Source organism: Leptinotarsa decemlineata, unplaced genomic scaffold (assembly GCF_025532065.1).
Source record: "Leptinotarsa decemlineata unplaced genomic scaffold, Ldec_3_MD MMD2_tig00002082_RagTag_RagTag, whole genome shotgun sequence".
In the NCBI taxonomy this organism is placed as follows: Eukaryota; Metazoa; Arthropoda; class Insecta; order Coleoptera; family Chrysomelidae; genus Leptinotarsa; species Leptinotarsa decemlineata.
Genome location: NW_027412573.1, coordinates 5,038,897 through 5,055,970, shown reverse-complemented (window position 1 = coordinate 5,055,970; position 17,074 = coordinate 5,038,897). Strand labels below are relative to the sequence as shown.

At 36.1% G+C, this 17,074-nt stretch overlaps 1 pseudogene; it reads right to left on the bottom strand.

The window, feature by feature from the left end:
* Window positions 1-10,195: 10,195 nt before the first annotated feature.
* Window positions 10,196-16,108, bottom strand: LOC111503167 (large ribosomal subunit protein P1-like; annotated as a pseudogene).
* Between the last annotated feature and the right edge of the window lie 966 nt (window positions 16,109-17,074).

The following is a 17,074-nucleotide window of genomic DNA, read 5'->3' as shown; positions in this document are numbered from 1 at the left end:
GGAAACAATCAATTTGCCTCTGAATATTTCCGTTGGAGAGACTCTTTTCAGATGAATTACTAAAATACGGGGAAACTTATAGATTGATAAGGACTTTGTACATTTTCTCCTTTGCTTGCACCTCGAACACACTGGTTTTTCATCTCCATCCAGAGTTTCCTCTCTTGCGAAAGAATCCAAGCTATGTGACAAACTCAATTGGCCAGTTCTTTGTGGTATGGGAAGATACAAATCCCAGAAAGGATCAAAGATTACTGATGAGTGTCCACAGTGTGTGCACTTTATAGTGGATTTTAATTGACTAACGAAATAGTCTACAATCTTGGAGTTGTTCATATTGAAATATATCTGCCAGTACTCTTGTGCTTTTCCGTTATCGCTCAATTTTTCGTCAATCTCAGTCAAGATCGGTTCAGGTTTCTCAGTGATTCTGTTGAGGTCCTCATGTAAACCTTCTGAAAGATATCGAAGGAATTCGTGGGCGTCTTGTTGGGCAGAACCCATGAATCGAGGGGCAAATCTTTGAATCAGGTATTTTTTAATTTCTTTGACTGCTTTTTCTCCTAACACGTTTTGAATCATATCCACAACGGCAGCGGCCGGCAGTAAAAGCGTCTCATCTATTGTGTGAGGCTTTCCATCTTTTGCAATTCTTAAACCAGCGAGGTATGACACCTTTATCAAGTTAGTATCAGTATTGACAAACTTCGTCAAACATTGGGTTTCTTTCTTTAAAAAATTAGATTTTATTTTGAAAAATTCAATGGGCTCACCACTCAAATCATGGTGCATAGTATTTTGGTGTTGTATCAGTAAAGAAGGCTTCATGGATTGGTTCGAAAGTTTTTCTTTTTTCGTTTTTCTAGCGACCCGTGAGCTGAGTCATGTTTGCTATGAACAGCATGTTGCTCACATCACCCAAGCGTACCACCTGAAACGTTACCGCGTACCACTGGTGGTACGCGTACCACCGGTTGGGAACCCCTGATCTGGAGGATGAAAAAATAATGTATCAGTCCTGAATTTATGATGCACTGTTTGGAACCACTGTTTGGAACCTTTGGTGTAGTAATGAATATTACTGGAGTTTTTTCCAACACCAAATCGTTATTTTCAACACCTCGACACGTGTTTCGATCACCAAGTAATCATCTTCAGAGAGGAAGATTAAAACTAGAAACTGATGCGAGCTAACCCTATTTATGCTATATAGGTATCCCATAGAGGTAAACCATCCAGGCGTACCACCCATACAGGTATACCAACCTGAATTAATTTTACAATTTTGCCTTATCTATTATTTTACAATATATGTTTATATAAAACAATTTTCAGCTATATAAAAATTAATTTCACAATATTGCCTATCCAAATTTGTTTTTGCAATGTGTCCTTATGTAGTGATCAGTGAACCCAACAACATTATTTTATTTTAACAAGCTATATAGTATGCTATTCGGTAAAGGTCCGTCATTGTTATTCATAATATTATTGTGTTCACTTATTTCTACACTCTCATAGGCATCTAGTTGCCTGTTGTTGTTAACTTGTCTAACTAATGTTAATGAACTGAAGTCTATGGAATGGTTTTGTTGTAAAATATGATTGGCGACTGCTGATTTTTCAGGTCTTCCATATTTTAAGTGTGTTATGTGTTCCTTATATCTCACTTCAATAGATCTTTTTGTCTGTCCATAATATTTTGCATCGCAGTCCTTACATTCAATTTCGTAAATTCCAGACTTTTCCAAATTCTCGACTTTGTCTTTTGGATTTCCCCAAAAGGCTCTGTAGTGTATGACTTGTTTTAAAAAAAGTTCCTCGTATATTGGTGGTATGGACTTTTTCTTCCTTATTATGTCATCTACAAAACCCCTCGAGAAACCGTCAGTGGCTGCTATTTCCTGTATTGTACGTCTTTCTTTTGTGAACCCACATGTGTTAGAGAGAAAGTCAAAAGACGATGCACTAAAATATTCAACCCAGCACGTTTGTGCTGTCCACAGTGATGTGAACTGTCAGAAATATACCTGTACGTGCTTGTTCCTTTCCTAAATATATCGTATTCTAACCCTCCATATTGGCTCCTCCAATATGGAGGAGCCAAAACGTCAAGAAATGGTAGTTGTCCCTTATTGTCTAACTCATACCTGAATTTCATTGATGGACATCTATTATTCAAAATGGAAACAAATTCGTCAATATTGATTTTTTGGTATCGAATATCGCGAAAATATCATCCACATACCTTAGCCGAATCCTAGGAAAATACTTCAACTTTTCTTTGATTTCCATTTTTAATCTGCTCATGAACAAGTACTTAGGGGGACAAGGGGTTTCCCATGGCCGTTCCTTCCTGTTGTTCATAAAAGCAACCGCACGTTTGTGCTGTCCACAGTGATGTGAACTGTCAGATATATACCTGTACGTGCTTGTTTCTTTTCGAAATATATCGTATTCTAACCCTCGAGATTGGCTCCTCATTACCAAAACGTCAAGAAATGGTAGTTGTCCCTTATTTTTTAAATCATACGTGAATTTTATTTAAAATAGAAACAAAGTCGTCAATATTCGATTTTTTGGTATCTAATATCGCGAAAATATCATTCACATACTTCAGCCAAATCCTAGGAAAATACTTCGACTTTTCTTTGGTTTCCATTTCTAATCTGCTCATGAACAGGTCTACCAGGTAGGGGGACAAGAGGTTTCCCATGGCCGTTCCTTCCTGTTGTTCATAAAAGCAACCTTCTACCTGGAACCGATTTTGTTTCATACACAAATTAGTAAGAGAAACGAATTAATCGATTTCGTTGTTATTGAAATTATTTTTCTCTAGTAACTCCCTGAGGTATTGCAAGGTCTGTGGAATTGGGACGCTAGAAAATAAGGAACTAACATCAAAAGAAACCAAAATCTCACCTTGATGCAGAACCACGTTTTTTGTATGTTTTATGAATTCTAAAGAGTTTTTTATACTTAAACTTGGTTCCGCAATAGACAAGGTTTCAAATTCCTTAGTGAGCCACTTTGCTATTTGGTAGGTAGGAGCTCCAATAGCTGACACGATGGGGCGCAGTCCTGAATGCCACATCATCAATAAAAATAGACGCCTGAAACATTTCTGTTGAATGTTTCATAGAATCCATCAGTAACTTCTGTAAAAAAGAGTTAATTGATAATCCACATGTTGCGCCTGCAGCTCATCAAAAATGAATTTAACATGTAAATTTGGCGTCTCGCAAGATTATTTCTCCTGCTAAGTGAATTTAAAATACATCCTGCTAAGTATCTAGTTGGAAGTTGCGAACTTAAAATTAACTTCAAGTTATAATTAAATGAACTCCCGAGCAGAATTAGTTTTACTGGTGATGCCGAGAAAGTTTTATTACTTTTATATTTGCTATCCATCTGAGATGTGGGAGTTGAATTGGCACACAGCAGAGGGGAATTCATTTGAGGGTCATTAAAGAAGTCTATGTGGGGTGCATATCAAAAGGAAAAGTTACACTTTACTACGCTGTTTAAAAAACAAGTTCAATTTTCGTTTTTATCTTCTCAATCGTTGCAAAACGATTGAGAAGATCTTGGGAAGAAGAGAATGTCGCAGGTGGGTAACTCTGAGAGTGTAGAAATAATTAAACATAATAATATTATGAATAACGATGACGGACCCATACCAAAGAGCATATTATATAGCGTGTTAAAATAAAATAATGTTGGGTTTGCTGATTACTACATAAGGGCACATTGCAAAAAAAAATTTGGATTGGCAATATTGTGAAATTAATTCTTATATAGCTGAAAATTGTTTTATATAAACATATATTAGAAAATAATAGATAAGGCAAAATTTTAAAATTAATTCAGGTTGGTATGCCTGTATGGGTGGTACGCCTGGATGGTTTACATGTATGGGATCCCTATACAGTGTCACCAATAAAGTCCGCATCAAATGGGAAACTTTTTTATTTATCGTTTTATGTGAAATTTGATTTTGGCAGTAGATTTTGCTTAAGAAATGATGTCAAATGGCGTCTACAAAATAGGTCACGTGATTTCCTTAACCTGTCAAAATTGACATTAAAAAAAAGAAACATCGAAAAATGACATTATTCTTCAAAATATCCAAAAATATCAAAGGATAAAAACATTTTCTTTTATAATTTTATATCAACACACCAAGTTTCAAACCCATAATAAGTATTTTATATTTTCACTATTTTTCCGCACTCCTGCTTTTTCTACTTATCAAAATTTAAGCACACCTGTACTAAATCATTTATTTTAACTAAACTCGTCACCGAATTTCTCTACAAGAAAAAATTGAAATTGTTCTAATTTGTTGTGAAAACACTTTGCATCGACAAGTGGCTGATATTTTTAACGCAAGACATCCTGGTAGACATGTACAGCAATCCACTGTAAGTAGGATTTAAAAAAATTTAAACTGACTGGTTCAGTTGAAAATACTTTTAAAAAACGTCATAATCCATCACGCAATAATGATGAGGTTCAGTTGGCTGTCTGCCTGAATGTTATAGAACAGGGAAAATCAAGTATTACCAATATTGTAGATAGAACTGGCGTTAAAAGAGAAAGCGTAAGAGCAATTTTACATAAAAATAAATTCAAACCCTACAAACCCAAATTTATAAATACCTTAAAGGAAAGAGATTTCGATGTTCGACTAGATTTCTCTTTCTGGTTCCAAAGAGAAATAGAATCAAACAGAAAATTTCCTTACAAAATCCTATGGACCGACGAAGCTACCTTCACATCGAACGGCGTAGTCAGTTCCCAGAATTGTAGGTGGTGGGCTCAGGAAAATCCTCATTTTGTGATAGAATGTCAGGACCAATATTCATTTAAAACAAATGTGTGGTGCGGTGTTTTAAATAATCAGGTAATGGGACCATTCTTTTTTAGACACAATTTAACTTCTCAGGATTATTTGCAATTTCTAAATACTGAGATCAGTGATATAGTGGACAATATGCCGGTTGAAATAAGACACAGTCTGTGGTATCAATGTGACGGGGCTCCTATTCATAGTTCAAGACAAGTCACTAGATTTTTTCTTGTGGGGTTACTTAAAACAAATCGTTTATAAACAAAGACCTTTTCGTGACGTGAATCACCTAGAAACTGTTATTAGAAACTCTATTTTAAACATAAACCCTGTGAGTATCAGCAACTCAATAAAAGATGTATCGAGAAGGACAATTATCTGCATAGAACGCGATGGAAGACATACAGAAATGTAGTGTATTTTAAGTCGTGAGTCTTTTTTTCGTGTTTTTTTGCTATTAGGTATAGGTACATGTTTATTTTCAGTTCCTTTTAATTAAGATTAAATTTCACTGTATTTTTTGTTAAAAAAACAATAAACACTCTAAGATATTGTTTCCTAATGTTCCGTTTTGTTCTAATTCATATTGTGAGGCCATTTGCTCATTAAAAAACTCAAGTACTGTATAGTTTGGAAAGCCCCGTTGAAACTAGATGAACTTTGCATCAAGTTTGACAGCTTTTATTTTTCAAAATTTGTTTTTAACATCAAAGAGGCTCTTAAAATATTATTGTATTACAAAAAAAGAAATTCGGTGACGAGTTTAGTTAAAATAAATGATTTAGTACAGGTGTGCTTAAATTTTGATAAGTAGAAAAAGCAGGAATGCGGAAAAATAGTGAAAATATAAAATACTTATTATGGGTTTGAAACTTGGTGTGTGGGTATAAAATTACAAAAGAAAATGTTTTTATCCTTTGATATTTTTGGATATTTTGAAGAATAATGTCATTTTTCGATGTTTCTTTTTTTAAATGTCAATTTTGACAGGTTAAGGAAATCACGTGACCTATTTTGTAGACGCCATTTGACATCATTTCTTGAGCAAAATCTACTGTTAAAATCAAATTCCACATAAAACGATAAATAAAAAAGTTTCCTATTTGATGCGGACTTTATCAGTGACACTGTATAGCATAAATAGGGTTAGCTCGCATTAGTTTCTAGTTTCAATCTTCCTCTTTGAAGATGATCACTTGGTGATCGAAACACGTGTTGAGGTGTTGAAAATAACGATTTGTTGTTGGGAAAAAACTCCAGTAATATTCATTACTACACCAAAGGTTCCAAACAGTGCATCATAAATTCAGGACTGTGACATTATTTCTTCATCCTCCAGATCAGGGGTTCCCAACCGGTGGTACGCGGTAAAGTTTCAGGTGGTACGCTTGAGTGATGTGAGCAACATGCTGTTAAGAGCAAACATGACTCAGCTCACGGATCGCTAGAAAAACGAAATACCCATAACCCAGGGAACGACCTGACATCTTTGTTTTTCTATTACATTGGAATTCATAATTCCTAGGTAATAAAACACTTTGGGAATATTACGTAAGAATCCCCAGATATTACAATTGGTGAACAAAGGGTGTTTCATTTTTTACCTGTGGATCTTTAAAAGGATTGTCTGGTACTTCCACTTGGCATTACAGGTTCGTTGTGGGTGTTGTAATTAATAATTTTGATTTCGTATAAGAAAACTGAACAATGAAACGATTTCTGACGTCCTCTTCTACTTCAAAGGATTGTGCTAGAAAACCTAAATTACCGGCCAATCGTAAATACTATGAAAACTATTGACAGTACGGTTTTATAGTGGAGCCAGGGACTAAAACTAGTGAGATTCCTATTCCTCATGTGTTGTATCAAAAAGAGCATATAGATAGAAACTATTATAAATTTTACAGATGTGTCGAACTGGGTATTTCATTAACACTTTGATCCGAGGCAAAGTTTTTACTCGTTTCTACTCCTTCGACTCGGTACGTGAAAATCTAGTTGAGATATTCTCTGGGCAGTCAACCAGATTATGGATTAATTAATATAGGAAGATACAGTCATAATATATTGTGTGTAAACCAGGTAATATTCTTTGTGTTGGATTTTCTCTATGTTTACTGTTTCTAGGAGTGTGTATTGTTTTGTGTAATATATTGAATGTTAGGCCGTTTTGATTTGTATTTGAATCTCGATAACTGAATTATGACAGTTAAATTTATGGATGTTTAAGTTTTCCCCGATGTCCATACGGTTTCCCTTATTGACTGGTTTTATGTTCTCTGGTGGGGGATAATTATGTTTTGTATGGCGTGTGTTGCGAGGTTTGATTTATATATTATTAGATTTATGTATGTCTTTTGTGCTTTGGATCAGTTTTTTTTTGGTTTTGCCGATATAGAATTTGTTGCAGTCCGAGCATTGTATGCTGTACACCCCGTTTAGATTTTTGTCTTTTTCTTTTTCATAGCTGTTTATTTTTTGTATTATTTTCGTTTTTGACTTGTTTGTGATGTTGATGTTCAAGGGTTTGAATATGTTTGTTAGTTTTTTGGTTTGGTGTCCTACGTACGTAAATGATGTCTATCGTTGTGTTGTTTTATCTGTTGGATAGCATTCACGCAAAGCAATACACAAAACAATACACACTCCTAGAAACAGTAAACATAGAGAAGATCCAACACAAAAAATATTACCTGGTGTAACCCAAATACGGGCAAATTCACCTGCAAGTACCTGAAGTACTTGCACTGAGGCGTTCGGACCGCATAAAAGGACAAACAAGAGGTATATATATATATATATATATATATATATATATATATATATATATATATATATATATATATATATATATATATATATATATATATATATATAGTAATTTCATGAACTTCCACGTATATCACGTTGTGTAGCATTTCTCTGTATAATAAATACATGAAATATTCGATTGTGCAATAAATATGGTTTTTTCAGAAGTATCTGAATCTGTATAATTACTCAAATGCTTTGATGTTTTCTTCATTGCTTCGTCAATTTTTCTGAATCTAAATATGACATCAATCTTTTTGTCACTTGGAATTTTCGAGAAATTTGTTCATCAACTCAAAAATGTGTATATATCTCGTATGTTTTCACATGAATATCCTATTGCTAGATTCAACGACATACAGAGCTTGAATGAATGACTTTCTTTCGCATGAATGATTGAACTTTCTTGAAGAAACCTTTCTCTATAGCAGTGTCATCATTGCTTAGACCTATCACATGGTTCGAAGGGTTCTGTGCGAAGTCCAATAAAATAAAACTAACCTTAATACTGAGCCTTGAAACCCTTCAATTCCAACTGGCAATTGGGCAAATACATTTCACTATTCGTCTTTCTCCATGGTTCAACTTTGCTTTCTGTAGGCGTCGAGAGTAGCTGTTGTTTACAAGTCTGTTGTGGTCAATTCTATGCCTTTTTCAGCCAAGGCTGATGCAATTGTCAAATGTATTGTCAAACCGTCCACCTCCAGAGGCAATCAAACATAAAAAAAAATATGTATTTGAATTCTTGGAAATGTTTCTCCGGAATTCTGAAGACCCTATTCACGAAAATAACGTTTCAACTGATAACCAAAGTTCATTTTCCGCGTGAAGATGTCACTTTTCTTGGGACATCACCTAGCCTCGACCTCGACGATTCTACTAGAGCAGTCTAGTCTCGAAACACTTCCATCCATCTAAGAGCCGCGTTTTATTTCCGTCACAAAAGATTATTCGAGGCAAAAGTCGAGTTTTTCGAGAGGGTTTCTCTTTGAGAGACGGAAGTGGTTGTGTTGATGTAGCGACTGCTTGCTATCGTAGCCCCGATGCCTATACATAATACATGCGAGACGCGAAACGCTTAGGAAAATCTACGAGGTAAATTCGGCGTGAAGGGGAAATAAGGATTTCCACCCTCTGGAGAGCTGGCGGCAGAATGGTAAATGGGTGGACATTTTTTTTATTCTGAACAGTGTGGAATTGAATTATAATTTCAATTGTCGTCGAATAGAATCATGATCTTTCATATCTAGCATTCAAGAAAAATATCTGCGAATGAAATTGATATTCCCATATCGGGGTGAAAGAACGCCTCTCAAAAAAAGTCACAGCAATGAAGAACTCGCTCCGCGGTAAGTATCAGCACAAAACTTGGCAGATCTGATCATAGGAATTGTCGGAGAAAAACAAAGTTGCTCCAACGAATATGCTTGCCGTTCCAATATGACTCTACTCGTCTAAAGTAGTGGAGTTGACTCGGGAAGAGCTGAATCAACCTGACGAAAAAACTTGAAAAATGTCGCATCTTCATGGGAGTTTGCATCCCAACCGTTCCACGGTAGTACTTTCCCCGACAGGTTGTGGACAGGTCGTGGAAGTTTGAGTTCGGAGTGTCTACATAGCAGAATGGTCCTGGATGGAGCGTTTCTCTGGCGAACTCTGTTTAGTTTTCGACACTGGAGGTGGTGATCACAACTTTGTCGCCTCCTTGGAACTCGTTCAGCAAGAGCTCCATATGAAAGCTGCCAATCCATGGGGTCTTCTTCAACAACATTGAAGACCTTGGCTTATCAAAGCACCTAATCTTCGCTTCACTCAGGTCGAGTGGGCTGATGTCGGAAACTGTGGGGTTAATCATGGTCTGTCATGGTGTCTTCAACAACTTAGTCTACTAAAGTCGCGTGATGTGTCACCTTGTCAAAAGTATCACTGTAGAAGCCAGCTCGTCCACCCAGTTGGAGGTTCAAAGTCGAATCTCCTTGTCGTGAATCAATGAAAGTCAAACCCAAATAACTTCCTCAAAGTCACCTTGACTACATCGTGCGCCGTAGGTGAATGTCGTTTTGAGTTCAAAAGTGGTGGGGGGAGGTTTCAAAATCGGCTTTAATCAACTAATGGGAGATTGGTACTCAGTTCATACGTGAGCTCGAGTTAATTTAATTTTCCATTCATTCAAAAAGGTTTGTGGAGATTTGTTCCTAATATTCGACAGTTTTGAATCAGTTTATATCTAACCTCTGGTTGGAATTTTCAGTCATCAAGTAGGTAGATGGTCATATGAGTGAGAATGGTAATTCATATGAAACTCTTGCTCGGTGGAAGTTAGTATACATACGGCCGAGGTAGCTCTTGTCTTCCAAAAAAGGATTTCAGGACTTTCACAATTGATAACCGCCATGCCATCGGTCAAATCTCCTGATTTATATTCGTTGTTATATTTCAGACATAATAGTATCAATAGATCTTCCAAACGGTTAAAAAAATTTGATGATATCTCACACACACTTTTTAACTCAGAAAAGTTTGATCCTATGTCACATAGTTGAATAATTTGTTCGCTAATCGAAGAGTCCAAAACCCATATCATCATCAGACTCTTCAGGTTCTTCTTCCTTCTTCTTTTTCTCCTTGGCAGGCTCAGCAGCAGTTGCTGCCGCAGCTGGAGCTGCAGCACCTCCTGTCGAAGGTGCACTTCCTACTCTAATGTTGGTGATCAGTTCCCTGACGTTGATTCCTTCTAGCTCTTTCTCAAAAAGACCAGGCCAGTATTGGTTCTACGTCAACGTTGGCTGCTTTGAGGATGGTCTGGATTTTCTCACCAGTTACGGCAATATCATACTCAACCAGAATTAGGGCTGAGTAGATACAAGCAAGTTCGGCGTCATTCTTCTAATTAGTGCAAGTTGCCGTTTGGCCTCAGTTCAATGAGAACAAGCACACATTTCAATTGAATGAAGGAAAACTTTCTTTTATTTGAATTCAAAAATAGGAAGTGCCCAATGAAAGACCCTATATACAGAAACACATGTTTCGGTTTTGTGAAATGTTCAGTGAAAAATCCCACAATGAAGTGCTTCTCAAATACGTTCTGGATGTCCATCAAGTTGTGGCTCATTTCATCACGGAACAAATGCTTTCCATCAAGAATGTACAACCAAGTCGATACTCATTTTTCCCGACAATATTGTATCATCTATCCTATGTAATGAATGAATACTGCGCAGTCCATTGACAATACCTCAAAAACCCCAATATAATTTCCTCTTATCTCTTCGTAGATCCCATCGGGCCCAAACTCTTTGAAAAGACATGTTTCAAGCGCAATATTTCGGAATTACTGATTCTTATGAAGCGCACAAAGCTTCATAGTGGTGCTTTATGGGAAAATTCGCCGGGTAAAGACTCTATTGGCGGACATAATCCCATGTTGGTTCAATAAAGTGTGCTACGAGACCGGTCACGTTTATTTACGAGCTACCAACCCAAATATATTAACTTCAAGGGCTAGACCGACCCGAATGGAGGGAAGGGGGTAAAGTACACAGAAATCTCGAGTACGGCTTTACGTGGGATACGTGTTTCACCTATGGATGTGTGGCACGTGTGTTTTCCTGAATAGGAATGCGGTGAGATTTATAATGTGCAGTATATTTTGGAAGAGTATAGAGAGAATAGAAAAAGGATCTTTTTTCAGGGTGAGCCTTTTAAAACGTACCCCTAGGAATTAGTGCCAGGGACACAGTTATGCTACAGCCTTACTCAACAATATTGATGATACGATAAACCACGAAATATTACTCTCCATTTCACATTTTTATGGTTTTCCGAACACTGCTATTGGTCTTATGTTTGATCATTTATTGGAAATGAGCCAATATGTATAGACAGCTGTGGGTCAGTCAGCGAGAGAAAACGTCACTTGTGGGGTTTCACAAAGGTCTTTACTTGGCCTCGTCTTATTTAGTATACAGGGTGTAACTAAATGAGTGTAAAACATTCAAGGAGGTGATTTCTCATCGAAAAAAAGATAAGATCATTCATATAAAGGAATTTCATTGGAGCATCCCTTGTCAAGATACAGACCCGTAAAGGGGGTACATAAAATTTGTATAAAATTTTTTTTCACAAGCACTAAAAAAGTTACAATATTGAAATTAATCTGCCGTTTTGTACTACCAAAAAGACACTTAGCCAGAAATTTATTTGGTTTACCCCATGGTTGTACGGGGTGGAAAACGCAACTCCTAAAATTCATTTCCAATGTAACTTTTTGTATTATTATTTGTTTGCTATATAAAAATTTATTTTCGATAGCCTGTTTCATTCTTAACAAAAAATGTCTCTTGGGTTTTTTGCCCAAAATAAACCAGTTCGCAGCAAAAAATTATTTTAGGAAAAACTACAGAGATACATCGTCATAAATACGAAAATACGAAACTAATCTATCTTGTAGGTCGCTATTAGCGATAGTGACAATCAAGTTGATATGACGCTGTCAGTTTGTGAATCTTAGAAAATGAATTAATACTAAATGTGTGTTGTTGTTCTGTTCTCAATTTGTTACTTTAATAATTCACTTGTTATTAAAATGGCATACACAAATGAGGAAATGGCATTACGTTTACGATCTGTCGCAGGGGAATGGGTTAGAAGCTTCTAGAAGATATATGCTGAAATGTATCCCCAACGGTAGCATCCTTCACATAGAATATTTGCTCGACTTCATCAACGATTACGTGAATATGGTTCATTCGACAAAAGAACGCAGGATTGTGGTCGCCATCGAGAAGGACGAACACCACAGCTTGAGGAAGCAGTATTTAATTTGAATGAAGAACACCCTATTACCAGTACTAGAGTACTGGCACTGTTACCGCGATTGGATGCTGGAAATGATTACAAGAAATTGTGACTTTCTGAAGACGATAGAATTCACAGACGAATGTAGTTTTTCTCGGGACAAGATTATTAATTTTCATAATTACCACATATGGGCTGATGAAAACCCTCACGCTATTGTCGAAACTAACCATCAAGAACAGGTTTCTCTTAACGTGTGGTTCGGAGTTATTGGGGATGATTCAATTGGGCCTCATTTGCTACCTCCTCAGAAGGGATATGTTTTTTATGCATGATGGGGCTCCCGCCCATTTTAGTCAAGTAGCACGTCAGCATTTAACTGAAACATATGCAAATCAGCGGATAGGTCGAGGAGGACCACAGAACTGGCCCGCTCGATCCCCGGTTATCAATCCTCTCGATTTCTCTATTTGGGGCCATTTACAGAATTTGGTCTATCGTACTCCTGTTCGCGATGTAGAGGACTTAAGAAACCGCATCATCGCAGGGTAATCAGAGAGACTCCAGGAATATTTGTGCGAATACGTGGCTCAAAGCGCCGACGTCTAGACGCATGCGTGATGTCTAAAGGTATGAACATTTACTATGATTTCTACATGTTGTGTGTTTTGTTATTAATAAATTAGTTTTGTTTATTACCCTTCAATCGTAATAAGACAAAAAGTTACATTGGAAATGAATTTTAGGGGTTGCGTTTTCCTCCCCTTACAACCACGTGTTAAACCAAATAAATTACTGGCTAAGTGTCTTTTTGGTAGTACAAAACGTCAGGTTAATTTCAATATTGTAACTTTTTCAGTGCTTGTGAAAAAAACTGTTATACAAATTTTATGTACCCTTTTCAAGGGGCTGTATCTTAACAAGGGATGCTCCAATGAAGTTTCTTTGTATGAAAGATCCTATCTTTTTTTCGATGAGGAATCACCCCCTTAAATGTTTTACACTCATTCAGTTACACACTGTATACACAAGTAACTTCATTCCGAGCATTGAAACTTGAAACGTCCACTTTCATGATGATGAAATACAGCTGTATCACTGATTTGCTGCAGACGATGGGTTAGATGCTTAAAAAGTTACATCCAACGATATAAATCGAGTAGAATAGGTATCTCATGCGCATAAATTGAAAATCGACACACTCAAGTCTAAAGTGGTGATACTTGGACAATTGTAATCAACTTTATCCAGCCCGTATTGTCACAACTCAGTACTCGCTTTGCCTATTTCGAGAATGTTTATCATTGTTTCCTCCGATTCCTCCGATTCCCAATCACTTCTAGATCCTCGTTGAGATATCCAACTGTATGCTGATATTCAATGTATTCAAATGTAACGACGGGACAAATGTGCTGTCGATAGCAAAGCAATATATCGGATTCTTGATTTTTTACAATCAGTCGTTGATATGCAATAAAAAAAAGGTTGGAGGCAATATGGATCCCTGAGGAATACCAGCGTTGATGGTGAAAGTATTCGAGAGATATCCATCGACGGTCACTTGCAGGGACCGTTCTTTCAGGAAGCTGAAGAGCCATACACAAAAATGATCCAACAAGCCATAGCATCGGAATTTAGCCAGAAAACGATCAAAGGCCTTAGAAACATCAAGCTCAACAGCTCTTGACTTTCCATGTTTCTCGATTGCGTTAGTCCAAGTATGGGTGACATGCGCATCCCTGCAAGTTTGCGTATTGGAGATTCTTTATTACCTCTATATCATGTAGGTAATCGTATCAATTTTGATATCTAAGAACTTGAAATATAAAAAGATGGAATTGTGAATACTGATTGTTTCGTTTTAGAATATTGAAGTTGAGTTTGAAACGTCTTTCAATCCATATTTTTGCTAGGATGGATTTGGATTATTTTATGACGACTTTTCATATTTGATAGTATCTTCAATAGTTACTTCGACTAGTTTTTGATGAATAGATATAAATAATCAAAAATATACAACCTGTTTATTGAAAAATGAAAAGAATTATCATTCCCTTTGATTTTTCTTTTTTTTTTGCAGAAATCTGTATTACACATTCAAGGCAAACAAAAACAGAAGTGAAACAACCAGTAAGTGTCTTCAGCAACTCTTTACATTTCAATAATCCTTCCTTCAGAAACATATCTGATTCAATTGAAGAATATATAATGTTAGAATGTATATATTCATGAACATCAGTGATTGATAGAAACTGTGAAAATCGTTATTCCTAGCATGTAGTTGCCTTCTATATTTAAGTCGGAATGAAACTTATTATCGTACCATCAAATTACATTTTAGAACTCTTTACTCAGTGCATAATTCAGGAGAATCGTTATTGCTTCCAATTCTTTGTATGGTTGTGGAAATAGGGTTGATTTGATATGCAGATTTTCCGTTTTTGCGTTGGTGAAATGATATAGCTATACGCACAGTGGAGATATTGAATTTTTGAATATGGTATTATGGTACAAATTTCTTGCCATGGATATGCACTCGTTTGTAACGAGAGTTGACTTTGAATGACAAAGTTCCCATGAGAACTAAAGTCATTGGGTTTCAAGAGTCAACAAGATTACCAGATGATTCATTGAGAGCGGCGTGGAGTAGTTTGGGCTGCCTTGCTATTCACTGATGATTTTATAAGTTAAACAAGGGTAAGTTTGCTTGACTTGGGCAGAAGAATTTTTCGTCAACTTCCGTGCTAGGAATCACACGTTGAAGAGTAAGACCCCGTTAGTTCTCAGCTCATACAAGTTTCGAATTTTGTGAGTTGTCGTTCTTAAGATTGGAAACCATGGAAGGACGGCATTTTGCGACGATTGAGGAGTGAAAAACGAATCGCTCAGAGAACTCATGGAAATACAAAAAAAACGCATAACAGAACTGTTTCAAGGACTGAAAAACCCGCTGAAATAATGGGAAAAAATCGTTATATATGTAAACCTACTTTTTATAGATAACCATTCTAGAGAATTCAACATTAAAGATATATGGGTACTCCTGTCACATCTTAAAATAATCGTCATTGCGCGATTCTGTAGTTTTTGTAGTGTTTGTGTGATTGCATAGTTAAGTGTTGGGACACTCTTGTGAAAAAATATAATTTAATCGAAAATTTTTTCCGTATGTAAGTGAAATGGATATTCATTTATGAATGCTTGTCCTTCATGAATCCTAGATATTTGAATTCAGTGATGAGCTCAATTCTGTCATTCATTTCAATTTGATTTAAATCTAATTATCTGTACTTAAACGGTGTAGTAAATATCATAGCCTTTGTTTTGTTGACATTCAGCTTCAATTTATTACTTTTTGAATATGTATCAATATTATTCGATGCTTCATTCATTTTATGAATAGCTTTATCTATATCTTTATCACTAACCGACACTAGGGCATCATCAGCAAAATAATGTTCATAATCACATTACATTCACTGATATCATCAATGTACATTAGGAATAGCAATGGCCCTGAAATACTTCCCTGCGGAACCCCGTGGTTTACGCTTATTGCTGTTGAGACTAACTCAATAATTTTGGTTACCTGCTTACTTTCTGTAAGGTAATCACTGATCCAATCAAGTACTTTATCTTCAATGCCATATTTTTTAATTTTTCAAATTGATTTATTGATTTGAAATATAAATGAAAATTGATTGGTGATAATTACTTATGATAATAACTATTACTGTAATGGAAAAAATGGTCTCTTTTGTTGAACAGTGACATATGTTTCTCATGTAAAACTGACTATTTTGTTATGTTTACATGGTTATGAGTGTTTTGCAGTATCCTAATTACTACTTGACACCTCCATGGTTTGCATATCTTTTTTTTTGTATATTATATGAAGACTCATGTCATTCCAATTTTCAGTATCTGCAGTTCTGAAAAGAAGATTGCAAATTCAACCAGAGTATCGTTTACTATATTTAATTCAACCGTTGTTTAGACAATTCCACAATGATCATCAGATTCATCAAAAATCATTTCTAGTTTGAGTTTGAAGACAAAATTTCTCTCAAAGTATTCATTTCATTCTCCATGAGCCACTCAAAGTTTGAATTTGTCGAAAATGTAACGAAAAACTGCATTTCATTAGTTCAGATTTCCACTGTCTAGTATGATATGGATTGATTTGAAATACCTGAAAAAATAAGTTGAATGATTCCAAACCAAGTTATTTCACGACATTTCGATTGTTAGTATCCATAATCATCTTCGGGTGATAACTGGACTCATTCCTCAGAGATCTGAATATGTATAGGTCATTGGAGTGCTTTCACCTATCCCCCCTTCCCTCTCTCCGCTTCATCAGTTTTAGCGGGAGCTGATCGTTTGGCGGGAGTTGGTCGTCTTCCGCTTGATTAGAGGTTTCTATATGTTGCGTATCTCTACGTTAACTTGGCTAAATGCGTTGTTTGAGAAGATATATGCGGCTTCTTTGAATTTTCTCTTGAACCAGTGTTCCTCCTTGTGGATGATTTCAGCTTGAGCTCCTTTGATATTATGCTGATGAGTCCAAACATGTTCTGCTATTCCTGATTTGCTGGTTTTTTCTTGCTGTGC